Here is a 15,194-nt window from a genome sequence, read left to right as displayed (position 1 = left end):
TATCACTATCGATACAATTTATGACCAATTCGTATTCTGCGCCGTGGCGCGTACGATATTCTTTGAAATATCAGGTGGTCGCTGCTCAGCGACGATCTAAGAAATTTTTACACAAATTGTATGGCTTTTATGAGCCTGCATGGTTAGGTTATCGAATGCAAGTTTATTTAAGTTATCGAAACAGATACTGACATTACACTAAATCGACAGATGTTAAGGTAATATCTGGAGTATTACAGGAAAGTGTGATAGGACCGTTATTGTTTGCAGTATGTATAAATGATCTAGTAGAAAGTGTCGGATGCTCTTTCAGGCTATTTGCAGATGATGCAGTTGTCTATACCAAAGTAGCAACGCCAGAAGATATAAGAATTTGAATAACAACCTGCAGACAATTGATGAATGGTGCAGGCTCTGGCAGTTGATGGCAGTTGACCATAAACGTAAATAAATGTAACATATTGCGGATATAGTCTGTCGGTAAACTGAAGAGCGAGCGCGCGAGTCCCCACACTGCCTACCCTGCTACGTCACAGGGCGCTTCTACAAGCTGTTCCACAATGTAGTACAGTCCCTGCTGCGGCGCGCGCTTTAAATCTGTGGCGACGCCGTGTACAGATACATCCCGTCTGCGTTTATTTTTAGACAAATGCGTTAAGAGTATAAGGAAAACAAAAGACGATAGCTTCTTCGAAACAAAACATTATAGAGTAAATAATATTAACATAGGAACGGAAATCAGGATTCTACTACAAACATAGAACCGAATGCCTATTCATATGAATGTACGTTCCTCTATTCGTAAGACGAACCAGATATAGTACGATCAGTCTGAAGAATTTAAGGCTTGTTCTTACTTTGTGTTTCTACTAAAAGGTAGAAGTTATCTTTCAAGGGCTGCATTAAAACTTAACAATTCTTGCAACACCAAGAGTGTTTAAAAAGTAACCAGATATTTATAATTACGTGTGTTGTATTAGTTCGATTCACACTGTTTTTTTTGTCATTGTCTTCGTAAACATGTCTGAAAAGTGTTTCCAGGTAAATCCCATTTCTCGCAATCTCTTGTGTAAGATATCTTTATGCAACGAAAATGTGTTTTTTGTTTCACGCCAGTGAGTAATTTCCGTAATGTGGGCATTATTTTTTGGTTTATGTAAAGGTCCTCCATCGTTTGTCGAAAGACCGATTTTGTGAAACTGTCAATAACGATGGGTTTCCTCCCTAAATTATTAGTTTTCCTTCGCGGCGATTCCAGTAAACCTTGCGCCTTCTTTTCGCGTTCCTTCCTTATGCGTCATATTTTGGCGAGGCTGATGTTTGCATAAACTGCAGCCGTTTGATTGGGACTGGTAATATTAGCCAACAGTTCTTTTTGTGTCGCCTCGTTAACACACGCTGTAATAACGTTAGAGACGATCGAACGCTCGTTCTGCGCATGCATCTCCTTCGTATTCTGCACATTTTCTTGCAATGCAGGGCGATTATCCATCACTTCCGGATACTGAAGTATATCAGTGAGTACACAAAGTTAACTGACTGAGATTGGCAACTAAGATCCCACGAACAGAAACGCCATATATCACAGCACGCCGAACTACACCACTAGATGGGTAACGGGCAACTGATTTTGGGTTGCCCTGTAGGCCAGTGGTAGGGTTCTTCTGGGAAAGGCCGCTTCCCCCACCAAAAGCGCTGCTCGCTCTTGAGTTTACAGACAGACTGTGGTATCACCACCAGATACCACACTTGCTAGGTGGTAGCCTTTAAATCGGCCGCGGTCCGTTAGCATACGTCGGACCCGCGTGTCGCCACTATCAGTGATTGCAGACCGAGCGCCGCCACACGGCAGGTCTAGAGAGACTTCCTAGCACTCGCCCCAGTTGTACAGCCGACTTTGCTAGCGATTGTTCACTGACAAAATACGCTCTCATTTGCCGAGACGATACTTAGCATACCCTTCAGCTACGTCATTTGCTACGACCTAGCAAGGCGCCATTATCAGTTGCTATTGATGTTGTGAAATGGCAAGACAGCCAATCCACAGTGACGGGTAGCCGAAAGGCACGCGTTTAAGCTCACGCAGGCTGGCATGAGGTCTGGAACAGTTAAAGGAGTTGAGTCTAGTAAAATAAGTACGTAGCTTTGGGAATACTTAACTTTAATCCATAATTGGTGAACATTGGTCTGACGGTACATGCACCACAAGATTAATAGCAACTGATAATGGCGCCTTGCTAGGTCATAGCAAATGACGTAGCTGAAGGCTATGCTGACTATCGTCTCGGCAAATAAGAGCGTAATTTGTCAATGAACCATCGCCAGCAAAGTCGGCTGTACAACTGGGGCGACTGCTAATAAGTCTCTGTAGACCTGCCGTGTGGCGGCGCTCGGTCTGCAATCACTGACAGTGGCGACACGCAGGTCTGACGTATACTGACGGACCGCGGCCGATTTAAAGGCTACCACCAAGCAAGTGTGGTGTCTGGCGGTGCCACCACAATTGATATTGTAAAGAATGTACAGACAAGAGCTACGTTCAACATTAATGGATTAAAGTTAGGTATTCCAACAGGCTAATCCTTTTTTTTCTAGTCTAACTTCCTTGTCCTGTTCCAGACCTCACGCCAGCCTGCATGAGCTTAAACGCGTGCCTTTCGGCTTCCTCTCAATTTAGTGGGTTGGTCTCCTGCCAATCCACAACATTTTGACGACGAGGTTTTCCGCGTTCTTATTGATATTGCCCTGATTTACTTGTGTAATGGCTTCGCCACAATCTCCAGATGTACTGTCCGAATTTTATCGCTTACAGAATCAGCAGACGCAGGCCTTAATGGCTTCCCTTGGACAGCTCGTCCAGGGTCAATGCGCAATGCAAAACGATGCGGCGGCCGCCGCTCCACCGCTACCGCAGCCGCAGCCACAACACGCTGTTGCACCAACTTTTCGTCTTTTTGATGCTGCACTGGAATGCTGGACGGAGTGGTCACACCAATTTGGATTCCATCTCGCCGCCTACAGAATTCAAGGTAATGAGCGGCAGCCTTTTCTCCTTTCATCCGTAGGCGTCCAAACGTACCGTGTGATAGTGAAATTATTTCCCTGACGCAACGTAGCAACTCTGTCCTATGACGAAATTTTGTCTGCATTAGATGCATATTTCAAAGAATCAGTCAATGTACACTCCTGGAAATGGAAAAAAGAACACATTGACACCGGTGTGTCAGACCCACCATACTTGCTCCGGACACTGCGAGAGGGCTGTACAAGCAATGATCACACGCACGGCACAGCGGACACACCAGGAACCGCGGTGTTGGCCGTCGAATGGCGCTAGCTGCGCAGCATTTGTGCACCGCCGCCGTCAGTGTCAGCCAGTTTGCCGTGGCATACGGAGCTCCATCGCAGTCTTTAACACTGGTAGCATGCCGCGACAGCGTGGACGTGAACCGTATGTGCAGTTGACGGACTTTGAGCGAGGGCGTATACTGGGCATGCGGGAGGCCGGGTGGACGTACCGCCGAATTGCTCAACACGTGGGGCGTGAGGTCTCCACAGTACATCGATGTTGTCGCCAGTGGTCGGCGGAAGGTGCACGTGCTCGTCGACCTGGGACCGGACCGCAGCGACGCACGGATGCACGCCAAGACCGTAGGATCCTACGCAGTGCCGTAGGGGACCGCACCGCCACTTCCCAGCAAATTAGGGACACTGTTGCTCCTGGGGTATCGGCGAGGACCATTCGCAACCGTCTCCATGAAGCTGGGCTACGGTCCCGCACACCGTTAGGCCGTCTTCCGCTCACGCCCCAACATCGTGCAGCCCGCCTCCAGTGGTGTCGCGACAGGCGTGAATGGAGGGACGAATGGAGACATGTCGTCTTCAGCGATGAGAGTCGCTTCTGCCTTGGTGCCAATGATGGTCGTATGCGTGTTTGGCGCCGTGCAGGTGAGCGCCACAATCAGGAACGCTGGTCCAACTGAGGCGCCAGGTGGAAATGGCATGGCAAGCCGTTCCACAGGACTATATCCAGCATCTCTACGATCGTCTCCATGGGAGAATAGCAGCCTGCATTGCTGCGAAAGGTGGATATACACTGTACTAGTGCCGACATTGTGCATGCTCTGTTGCCTGTGTCTATGTGCTTGTGGTTCTGTCAGTGTGATCATGTGATGTATCTGACCCAAGGAATGTGTCAATAAAGTTTCCCCTTCCTGGGACAATGAATTCACGGTGTTCTTATTTCAATTTCCAGGAGTGTAGTTGCCAAACGGTATACCTTCTTTCGTATAAAATGTACGGCGGGTCAAACTAATAGGGAGTGGGTTGCAACTTTTCAAGGCCTTACTAGGGATTGTGCTTTTGAGTGTCAATGTGGACTCCCTTATTCAGATACTATGTGATGGACATATTGGATCGGCAGGACACACTTGACTTTGATCAGGAATCATTTGAAACTTCGCCACCCGTGTGTCAGGTTAACTGGCCCGCCGGGTGCGCTGCACGGAACAGCAAACAGTCCTCACGCCTGGTTGCGCAACGGGCGCCTGGCTCCCAGCCACGTGTGCCGTGCAGGCAAGCAAATGCAGTGCTAAAATCATACCCATGGTGTGCTACTAGAATTGAGAATTGCCTGTCACGCCAGGCTATTTGCTTTTTCTGTAATAAAAAAGGACATGTTCAAAGTGCTTGCCAGAAAAAGATCAGATCGGACACTCACAACCATTCCAGGCCCTTTGCTTCGCGCCGGAATCGGAATCGAACCAAGGATACTCCGGCTCGTGAAATTTCGCCCATGGCAATTCATGTAGTCCATTCCACTCTGCCCAGTGCCACTCTCTCTAACAGTGACTGTGTTCGTCCCACAAATAGTGTGCGTCGACATCGACGGAAATCCCGTCATGTCACAAGTGATTTCGTACCAGTGTCAGTTTACGTTGCACGAGACAGTCGCTCTTGTCGTCAGCAGGACAACAAACTTTTTGTCGACTTGGACATTAACGGCAAAGTGATACCATTCCAGCTCGATACCGGATACTGATCAATCACGACACGTACAAACAGCTGGGCACAACTCCGTTACGTGCCGCAAATGTTAAGTTAAATAGCTATTCAGGACAAGCAATCCCTGTGTTAGGACAGTGCAGCCTCCTTGCAACATACAAGGGACAAACGAAACTTGTGTTATTGTACGTCCTTCGTTCTTCTTCTGCAGTGAACTTGTTTGGTTTCGATTTATTTCAGTTGTTTAACCTGTGTATAGTAAATCAGGTCCTGTCAGTGAACCATCGCTAGTAAAGTCGGCTGTACAACTGGGGCGAGTGCTAGGAAGTCTCTCTAGACCTGCCGTGTGGCGCTCGGTCTGCAATCACTGATAGTGGCGACACGCGGGTCCGACGTGTACTAACGGACCGAGCCGATTTAAAGGCTACCACCTAGCAAGTCTGGTGTCTGGCGGTGACACCACACAGACTATATATACACTGTTTATGACAAACAGCTGGAGATTGCATCTGCCGTAAAATATCTAGGCATAACTATCCACAGCGACCTTAAGTGTAATGTCCACATAAAACAGATAATGGGAAAAGCACCAGACTCAGATTCATTGGACGAATCTTAAGGAAATGTAACTCATCCACGAAAAAAATGGCTTATAAGGCGCTTGTTCGCCCGATTCTTGGGTATTGTTCCTCTGTCACGTTGTACATCATGGAGAGATTTACTATTGAAATTTCTGGACAGCACTTTTCAGGAGGAGTCAGAGAACATATTACTTCCCCCCACATATATCTCGCGTATGGATCACGAGGAGAAAATTCGAGAAATTAGAGCCAATACAGAGGCTTACCGACAGTCATTCTTTTCACGCACTATTAGCGAGTGGAACGGGGTTGGAGGAATCAGATAGTGGTACCAAAAGTACCCTCCGCCACACGCCATTGGGTGGCTTTCGTAGTATGATCTAGGTGTAGATGAAATGTATTGATGTCTCAAGGGCAGTACATGCTGTAACTACAACTGTGCTTACTTATTTGCTACAGAGTACAGTAATTTCATTCTAAGGGACTTGTATTTTTCTATTGCTTTCATTTCTAGAACACTTTTGTGTATTTTCTTCTTTTTCCGCCCAAACGAAGTATTTTTTCTGTTACCCACGTTTTATTATAAGCCGTATTCCTCGTATGTATCTTTGTATGCCCAACATCTGCGATTCGTCTTGTTAGAGATGACCATACCTCTTCAACTAAACAGCTTAATGTGGTATTTAGCACTGTAATGCGTACAACCTCAGATAACTTCCAATGCACAAAATTATTCAGTTATGACATCGTACGTGGCTCACTTGGATATAATTTGTGTGGTCTACCTTGCAGCATTTCCTTTGTGCTGGCTCTGAGCACTATGGGACTTAACATCTGAGGTCATCAGTCCCCTAGAACTTAGAACTGCTTAAATCTAACTAACCTAAGGACATCAGACACATTCATGCCCGAGGCAGGATTCGAACCTGCGACAGTAGCAGTCACGCGGTTCCGGACTAAAGCACCTAGAACCGCTCGGCCATCCTTTGTGCTGGAACTTACACCGTTGATACGTGGTAGACGGAGCGTCGTTAGCTAGGCAGGGTACACCACTTGAGTGAGACGCACATTACATTCGAATCATCACACCATTCGTACCACAGAGACACATGTATGGATGATCCCAACGGGTACTCCTAAAGCAGTGGGGATTCTTTGCATGTAGATTGCCCCTGTCCATGCAGTCAGACGCCTATCGAATTGTGTCTGCAATACAACCAACAGGTAATGCTTCTCGGAACTCGTGCCAGTATCCCAAGACACAGACACAGCTAAAAATAGTTAGGTCAGAGGTGTTGAGGTTTCATTACGATGCGGGGAGATAATTTAGTCGATGGAATATCTTCAAAGGAACGATAGGTGTGATGTAAAATCCCTGAGGATACTTTATTGAAATTAAGGTGCCAAGTGAGTGTGGATGAGAAAATCTTTCGTATTTACCTCAACCCTCACGGCTCCTTCCTGACCGCGGTGGGAAATGGTTCGTTTTGACACATACAGGAGAAGTTTGAAAATTAATTTGGCGCCCAGTAAACCACTTCCGTTTACATTATAAGCTACCGAAATTGTGGAACACCGCGGCAACTTCATTGCAGGTTGACTGGGTGTAAGATAGTTCTTATGAATGTTGAACTAGAGCATTCAACTAATATCACCTTCACTGGTTTGACGACCGGTTATTCGTTACAGAGTGACGTAGTATTACATAAAATGACAGTAGCTATATGTGAAAAAAATTATAAGATTCTAGATCGCAAACACATTTATTCAAAGGTGACCTGTTTCGATCATTACACGATCATCTCCACACCTAGCCATTTTAATGTATAATGGCTGTGTATGGAGTAGGAACCTCAGAATGACGGTAGTCAATCGCTCAGTTGACTACCGTCATTCTGAGGTTCCTACTGTATACACAGACGATGTGCATTAAAATTGGTAAGGTTTGGAGATGATCGTGTAATGATCGAAACAGGTCACCTTTGAATAAATATGTTAGCGATCTAGACTCTTATAATTATTTTCAAAGATTATGACTGGATTGCTGATATCTCCAATAAAGTTCACAAAAAAAATTAGCTTTATTAATTGAAAAACCTGGCCATGTGCGCGTTGGACTCGCCCACCTAGGGTTCCGCACAAACTTAATTATGTACATTGATAGTTCAGCAATCCGCGAAATCGATAATTTCAACAATTTTGCCTGTTACAGGTATCGATACTGGTAAAATATCTATCCCTGTAATTTGAAGACAGTATCAAAATCTCTACAGTGGTTACTAAGAGTAGCCCGAACATAAAAAAGAGAAGAAAGCAGAGTGCTGCAGTTTACATATGCAGAGAGAGAAGATTTAATAAAATACTGTTTGTTTACTTACATACTATAACATAACTACAGCTTGTAACCTTCCCCCTCCTTCCTGCTTCCACCGATTGCCCACATTAAACAATGCTCAGTCCAAGTAATTAATAAGCAAAGTCTTTCACGAATATTTGAGAGGAGCGAAGATTACAACAAACTTTCAAGATTACTTAGCTTGTCATGTTGGGATGGCTCAACTTCTTCTTGTGTGGGGGTCTGATTCATGAAGCTGAAAATCTAAAATCAGGTCCTCACGGTTGGTCTGAACTAAATAAATCAGAATATTGTTGTTGCAGCCGGCCGGGGTGGCCGAGCGGTTCTAGGCGCTACAGTCTGGAAACACTCGACAGCTACGTTCGCAGGTTCAAATCCTGCCTCGGGCATGGATGTGTGTGATGTCCTTAGGTTAGTTAGGTTTAGGTAGTTCTAAGTTCTACGGGACTGATGACCTTAGAAGTTAAGTCCCATAGTGCTCAAATCCAATTTTTTTTATTTTTTTTTTGTTGTTGCAGAATTTTTTACGTAAATATATTTCCTCAGTTTTAGTATATCATACAGTATTTTGATTTTTCACATTATCAAAGCCGAAATTACATTGTTCGCACCTATTACACAAAAGTACGTCCGATCACATCAGAGGTGAACTTACGACTCTCACACTCTGCCGACAAAAACAGTATTCCAAGGAGTTTACAATTTTTCTTAACAAATGAATTATTACTAGGTTTCGTTGCCATATTAATTTCGGTTATTATTTTATAAATGAATCCAGAAATAAACATAGCAAACAGTACAGGATTGCGAATTAATAATAGAAATTATAAGTGTACATATAATCCGTAATTTCAAATGTTTCTAAAAAATATTTTTAACTTACATCCGAAACTAGCATTTATCGATTAAAACGTGGAAACTAAAATATTTTGTAAAGCAATTCCTTTTCATAAAGCTTAGTCTGAAATATAAGATAGTGTCTATAAAATAGGATGAAAGTTTTCAGAAAAACAACTGATATAATAATGACCTGTCCAACATTCGAGAAATAATACTGGTATCGATAACTTCTCTTGAGGAAAAGTAATGGTAGGCGAGGATGTCCTGTTACAAACTTACATTTTATCTTTGCATGCAGTAATATTTTTCTATTGTGTTGTTCACGCATGATGAATGCAATGTAAGTAAAAGATATTTTGTTTATGACTGGTTGTTGTTGTGGTCTTCAGTCCAGAGACTGGTTTGATGCAGCTCTTCATGCTACTCTATCCTGTGCAAGATTCTTCATCTCCCAGTACCTACTGCAACCTACATCCTTCAGAATCTGTTTAGTGTATTCATCTCTTGGTCTCCCTCTACGATTTTTGCCCTCCACGCCGCCCTCCAATACTAAACTGGTGATCCGTTGATGCCTCAGAACATGCCCTACCAACCGATCCCTTCTTCAAGTCAAGTTATGCCACGAATTTCTCTTCTCTCCAATTCTATTCAATACCTCCTCATTAGTTATTGATCAACCCATCTAATCTTCAGCATTCTTCTGTAGCACCACATTTCGAAAGCTTCTATTCTCTTCTTGTCTCAACTATTTATCATCCATTTTTCACTTCCTTAAATGGCTGCACTCCACACAAATACTTTCAGAAACGACTTTCTGATACTTAAATCTATACACAGTGTTAACAAATTTCTCTTCCTCAGAAATGCTTTCCTTGCCATTGCCAGTCTACATTTTATATCCTCTCTACTTCGACTATTATCAGTTATTTTGCTCCCCAAATAGCAAAACTCGTTTACTACTTTAAGCGTCTCATTTCCTAATCTAATTCCTGCAGCATCACCCAACTTAATTCGACTACATTCCATTATTCACGTTTTGCTTTTGTTGATGTTCATATTATATCCTCCTTTCAAGACACTGTCCATTCCGTTCGACTGCTCTTCCAAGTCCTTTGCTGTCTCTGACAGAATTACAATGCAATCGGCAAACCTCAAAGTTTTTATTTCTTCTCCGTGGATTTTAATACCTGCCCCGAATTTTTCTTTTGTTTCCTTTACTGCTTTCTCAATATACAGATTGAATAACATCAGGGAGAGGCTACAACCCTGTCTCACTCCCTTTCCAACCACTGCTTCCCTTTCATGCCCCTCGACTCTTATAACTGCCATCTGGTTTCTGTACAAATTGTAAATAGCCTTTCGTTCCCTGTATTTTACCCCTGCCACCTTCAGAATTTGAAAGAGAGTATTCCAATCAACACTGTCAGAAGCTTTCTGTAAGTCTACAAATGCTAGAAACGTATGTTTGCTTTTCCTTAATTTTTCTTCTAAGATAAGTCGTAGGGTCATTATTGCCTCACGTGTTCTAACATTTCTACGGAATCCAAACTGGTCTTCCCCGAGGTCGTCTTCTACCAGTTTTTCCATTCGTCTGCAAAGAATTCGTGTTAGTATTTTGTAGCAGTGGGTTATTAAACTGATAGTTCAGTAATTTTCACATCTGTCAACACCTGCTTTCTTTGGGATTGGAATTATTATATTCTAATTGAAGTCTGAGGGTATTTCGCCTGTCTCATACATCTTGGTCACCAGATGGTAGAGTTTTGTCAGGACTGGCTCTCCCAAGGTTATCAGCCTGTAATGTACAGGGTTTGCGCTTGAAACGTTATTGACTTCCAAATTCAAGTAAAACAAAGCTATGAAACATAGATGCTTGCGGAATGCGGCATAATGTGAAGTAACTCAAACATTTCGTTCAAAAAACTTTTACGTGGGCTCCTTTAGTAACCGTGAGGTATTCATGCGCGGACCCTCCCCCAGGAGGTTATAGTCCTCCCTTGGGCAAGGCTGTGTGTTGTTCTCATCATAAGTTAGATTAAGTAGTGTGTAAGTCTAGCGACCGATGACCTCAGCAGTTTGGTCCATTTGGAGGAATTCACACACATCTGAACACTTTTTCCCCAGACACGAGCATTACTGAGCATATCTGGGATGCCTTGCAAAGTGCTGTTCAGAAGAGATCTCCACCCTCTAGTACTCTTACGGATTTATGGACAGCCCTCTAGGATTCATGGTGTCAGTTCCCTCCAGCACTACTTCGACATTAGTTGAGTCCATGCCACGTCGTGTTGCGGCACTTCTGCGTGCTCGTAGGGCCTATAAAGTTTCCTGGTAAAATATGCTTTATAACTATGCGATTACAATTTTATTTATATATAGGCACTGATTCTGTGGACTCTGAATAATAATAGAATGGAGACAATTATGTTATATTTTATATTTGTAAAGGATTAAGTGTTGGATTTGTGAAATAATATCTGTGTCGGCGAGTTCTGAAACCGCCACAGAAAAGAATTAGTAAAGAAAAACTCAGAGATTTCATAACAATCAGCCATTGTACAAATAGTAGTGTAAGAATAATAATGTCGTTGTCGTCTTCTTGGGCTCACGTAGAGAGGAGAAACCTGTGACGCTATGTTTAGCCAATAGATAGCTTTCACTTGTCAAGATTGTAGGCAGGACTCCATTAGGCGCTGATTATAAAGAAAGGTGTGTGAACTTGTTATTATACGAGTTTTAAATATAGTTATTTAGTGAGAACTCGCGTGGTACTATTAGAAAGCTTGCCTGGTATTTTACCCATTTATTTAAGACATTTTCAGCTTTTTAAGTAGAGTTCGTCATGCAGAGCTGCGACACGGCGGGACGATCCACCGCCGCGGCAGATTCAAAAACTGATAATAAGGGCGATCATACCGCCATAAGAGGTCAGGGAAAAAGTGAATTTATAATTATTTTTCTTACAGCAGTTCGAGATAGGAGTACAAAGCAGCAGATTTTACGTTCTGTTTCACAGGCGGATGCGGGCTGCTAATATTGTAAACTTTAACAGTGTCCAAATTAACAGTGTCAAAAGGAAATCTTGCTGTGCAAAATTCTGGACTGGTAAGAGTTATAGAAAAATAATTTTCTGGTTAATAATGATACTCTCATGCTCTAGTATTAGCCGTGGCACTGATTAATAATTAATATTGTCGAAAAGTCCAATGCAATGTTTGAGGTTGTTTAAGCATTGCGTAAGGTAACTTCATTATTTTTGATAACAGTAATAATATCAGAACATTTTTACGGTAGTTGTAGCAGAGATGTAATTGTTGTGCATTCTATTGAGTTACAGTAACAAAACTGTTCATTTACTAAGAAGCCAGTTCCACTATAATAATAATTAATCTCATCTCTTCGCAACATACTATTAACCGAAGTAAACCAGTGTACAGAAAAAATATTGAAGCGCGAAAGGCCCTACACGATATTAGGCAGGTGTACCAGTTTCTTTGGCTCTTCAGTGTATAATTTTCATTAATCACTAATGTGCGAAAATAGCGGAAAATGTTGTCAAGTAAACTTTATTAAGCTATAATTCCCTTTTAACAGAGACGGAATTCCACCAGAGGCCCTAGCACCCTCTTCAGGCCTCAATAAAACATCTGCAGAAGTGGATCGTTCCTCAGAGGAAGTGAAGATACAGTCCATTCCTGCAAGTGAACCAGCGGGGAACACTTGTCGAAAATCACTACCTGCAAAAGTTCAACCACCTCCACAACTATAAGAAATACAGGTCGTGAACCTCGTCAGTTTTCTAAAAAACCACAGGGAAGAAATCTACGTCTACATCTACATGCATACCCTGCGAAACACACTTAAGTGCTTGGCAGAGGGTCCATCGAACCACCTTCACAATAATTCTCTACTACTCCAATCTCGACCACCCACATCTTTTTGCATGTGAGCTCTGATTTCCGTTATTTTATTACGATGACCGTTTCTTCCTATGTAGGTCGGCGTCAAAAAATATTTTCGTGTTGCGAGGAGAAGGGTACCCAACTGAAATTTCGTGAGAAGATCCCACCGCAAAGAGAAATTGACGGCCTTTAGATTCCATTGATTTAGTTTGATCTTCTGATGACTTTGCTAGACGATAAACGACAGCGTCATCTGCAAACAACTTAAAACGGCTGCTCAGATTGTCTCCTAAATAGTTTATAGAGATAAGGAATAGCAGAGGACCTATAACACTACCATGGGGAACACTAGTTGTCACTTCTGTTTTACCCGATGACTTTCCGTCAGTCACTACGAATTGTGACCTCTCTGTCAGCATATCACGAATCCAGCCCCATACCTGAAACAATATTCCACAAGCATGCAATTTGATTACAAGGCGCTTGTCTGGTACGGTGCCAACAGCTTCTGGTAATCAAGAAATACGGAATCAATTTGAAATCTGCTGTCGACAGCACTCAGCATTTCTTGTGAGTAAAGAGCTAGTTGTGTTTCCCAAGAATATTGTTTTCTAAATCCATGTTGACTGTGTATCAGTAGACGGTTCTCTTCGAGGTTAATTCCTAATTTTGAAATGCAGTATATGTTCCAAGATCCTCCTGCAAATCATCATTAATGACATTGGCGCATAATTTAGTGGATTATTCCTATAGCCTTTCTTGAATACTGGTGTGACCTGTGCAAATTTCCGAGTCTTTGGTTACGAATCTTTCAAAATGTTCAAATGTGTGTGAATTCCTAAGGGACCAAACGGCAGAGGTCATCGGTCCCTAGGCTTACACACTACTTAAACTAACTTATGGAAAAAACGACACACATACCCATGCCCGAGAGAGGACCCGAAACTCCGGCGGGAGGCGCCGTGCAATCCGTGACATGGCGCCTCAAATAGCGCGGCCATTTCGCGCGGCTGCGAATATTTCGCCGAGCGAGCGGTTGTATATAATTGTTAAGAATGGAGCTATAGCACAGCATATGCTCAAAACAACCTAATTGCTATACAGTCTGGACCGGAAGACTTACATTCACGAGGCAATTTAAGTCGCTTCATTACTCCGAGGATATCTACGTTTAAGTTACTCATGTTGACAGCTGTTCTTGATTTGAATTCTGGAATATTTACTTCGTCTTTTACGGTGAAAGGATTTCGGAAAGCTGTGGTTAATAACTCTGCTTTATCAGCAGCTTGATCAGTAGTATTTCCGTTGCTATCACACAGAGAAGGCATTGACTGTGTCTTGCCGCTAGCATACTTATATACGACAAGAATCACATTGAATTTTCTGCCCGGTTTCTAGACAAAGTTTCGTCACGGAAACAATTACAAGCATCTCGCATGGAAGCCTGCACCAAATTTAGAGCATCGGATAAAAGATCGCTAATTTGGGATTTTGCGTTCGTTCAAATTTGGCATGCTTTTTTTCGTTCTATCTGCAACAGTGTTTTGACCAGTTTTGTGTCCTAAGGGGGATCAGCTCTGTCGTTTGTTAATTATTTGCAATAAATTTCCCAGTTGCTGTCAATACTATTTCTTTGAGTTCAAGCTACACCTGAAGGGGGAAACGAGGGAAAAAACGCTAACCTCATGAGAACACTGCATGATCCGTGTGGAATCTAGACTATGAATATGAAATACAGAATCGCACTGTACCAGAGTAGATAAAGTGTTGTTGCTATCTTCAGTGGCATCAAAAAAAGTAGGCGGGTCTGGGGATATTTATGACGAAGACGTTTGTTTGAACAAAGCGACAAACTTTGGTTTCCCTTTCTGTGTTAGGTTAAGAAGCTGATTTACTTGCCTTCATTTACTTCGCCGTTTCACAATTTTCTTCTCTTTTTTTTCTTATATAAGTTATATTCTGATTTAGGCGCAATAAGTTTGTGTAAATTTTGCCATTTAAGCATTTTTCATTATATTAATATGTTTTCAATATTAACACAATGTAGTGGATCACAATAGAAAGCTAGAAAGTGGTGGTTCTGTGTATTTTATGTTCATTTTTCTTGGTCTCACGGACTTACGATCTCACTATCACGGTTTTACGAGTCTTGTCACGCATTTTGGAGCCATTGTCACAGAATTGATTTCTACGTATTTTCACTATGTTAAATAAAATTTGAAAATAATCTGTCAATTAAAAAATATTTAGATGTTTCAATCTGAATTCCTGAGTTGTTATCTAAGTGATCTTTATCATTTGCGAACATTGAGGAGCAATAGATGAAATATATCACGGAATTAGGTATCCTTGTCATATTTACTGCCTGGAGTATATCCAGAATTATAGCATGTGTACAGTAAAGTATACCTTCAGTGTCTGACACTGTGGTGTCACCGCCAGACACCACACTTGCTAGGTGGTAGCTTAAATCGGCCGCGGTCCATTTAGTACATGTCGGACCCGCGTGTC

Source organism: Schistocerca serialis, chromosome 8 (genome assembly GCF_023864345.2).
Source record: "Schistocerca serialis cubense isolate TAMUIC-IGC-003099 chromosome 8, iqSchSeri2.2, whole genome shotgun sequence".
Taxonomy (NCBI): domain Eukaryota; kingdom Metazoa; phylum Arthropoda; class Insecta; order Orthoptera; family Acrididae; genus Schistocerca; species Schistocerca serialis.
Note: the sequence above shows the minus strand (reverse complement) of the source record.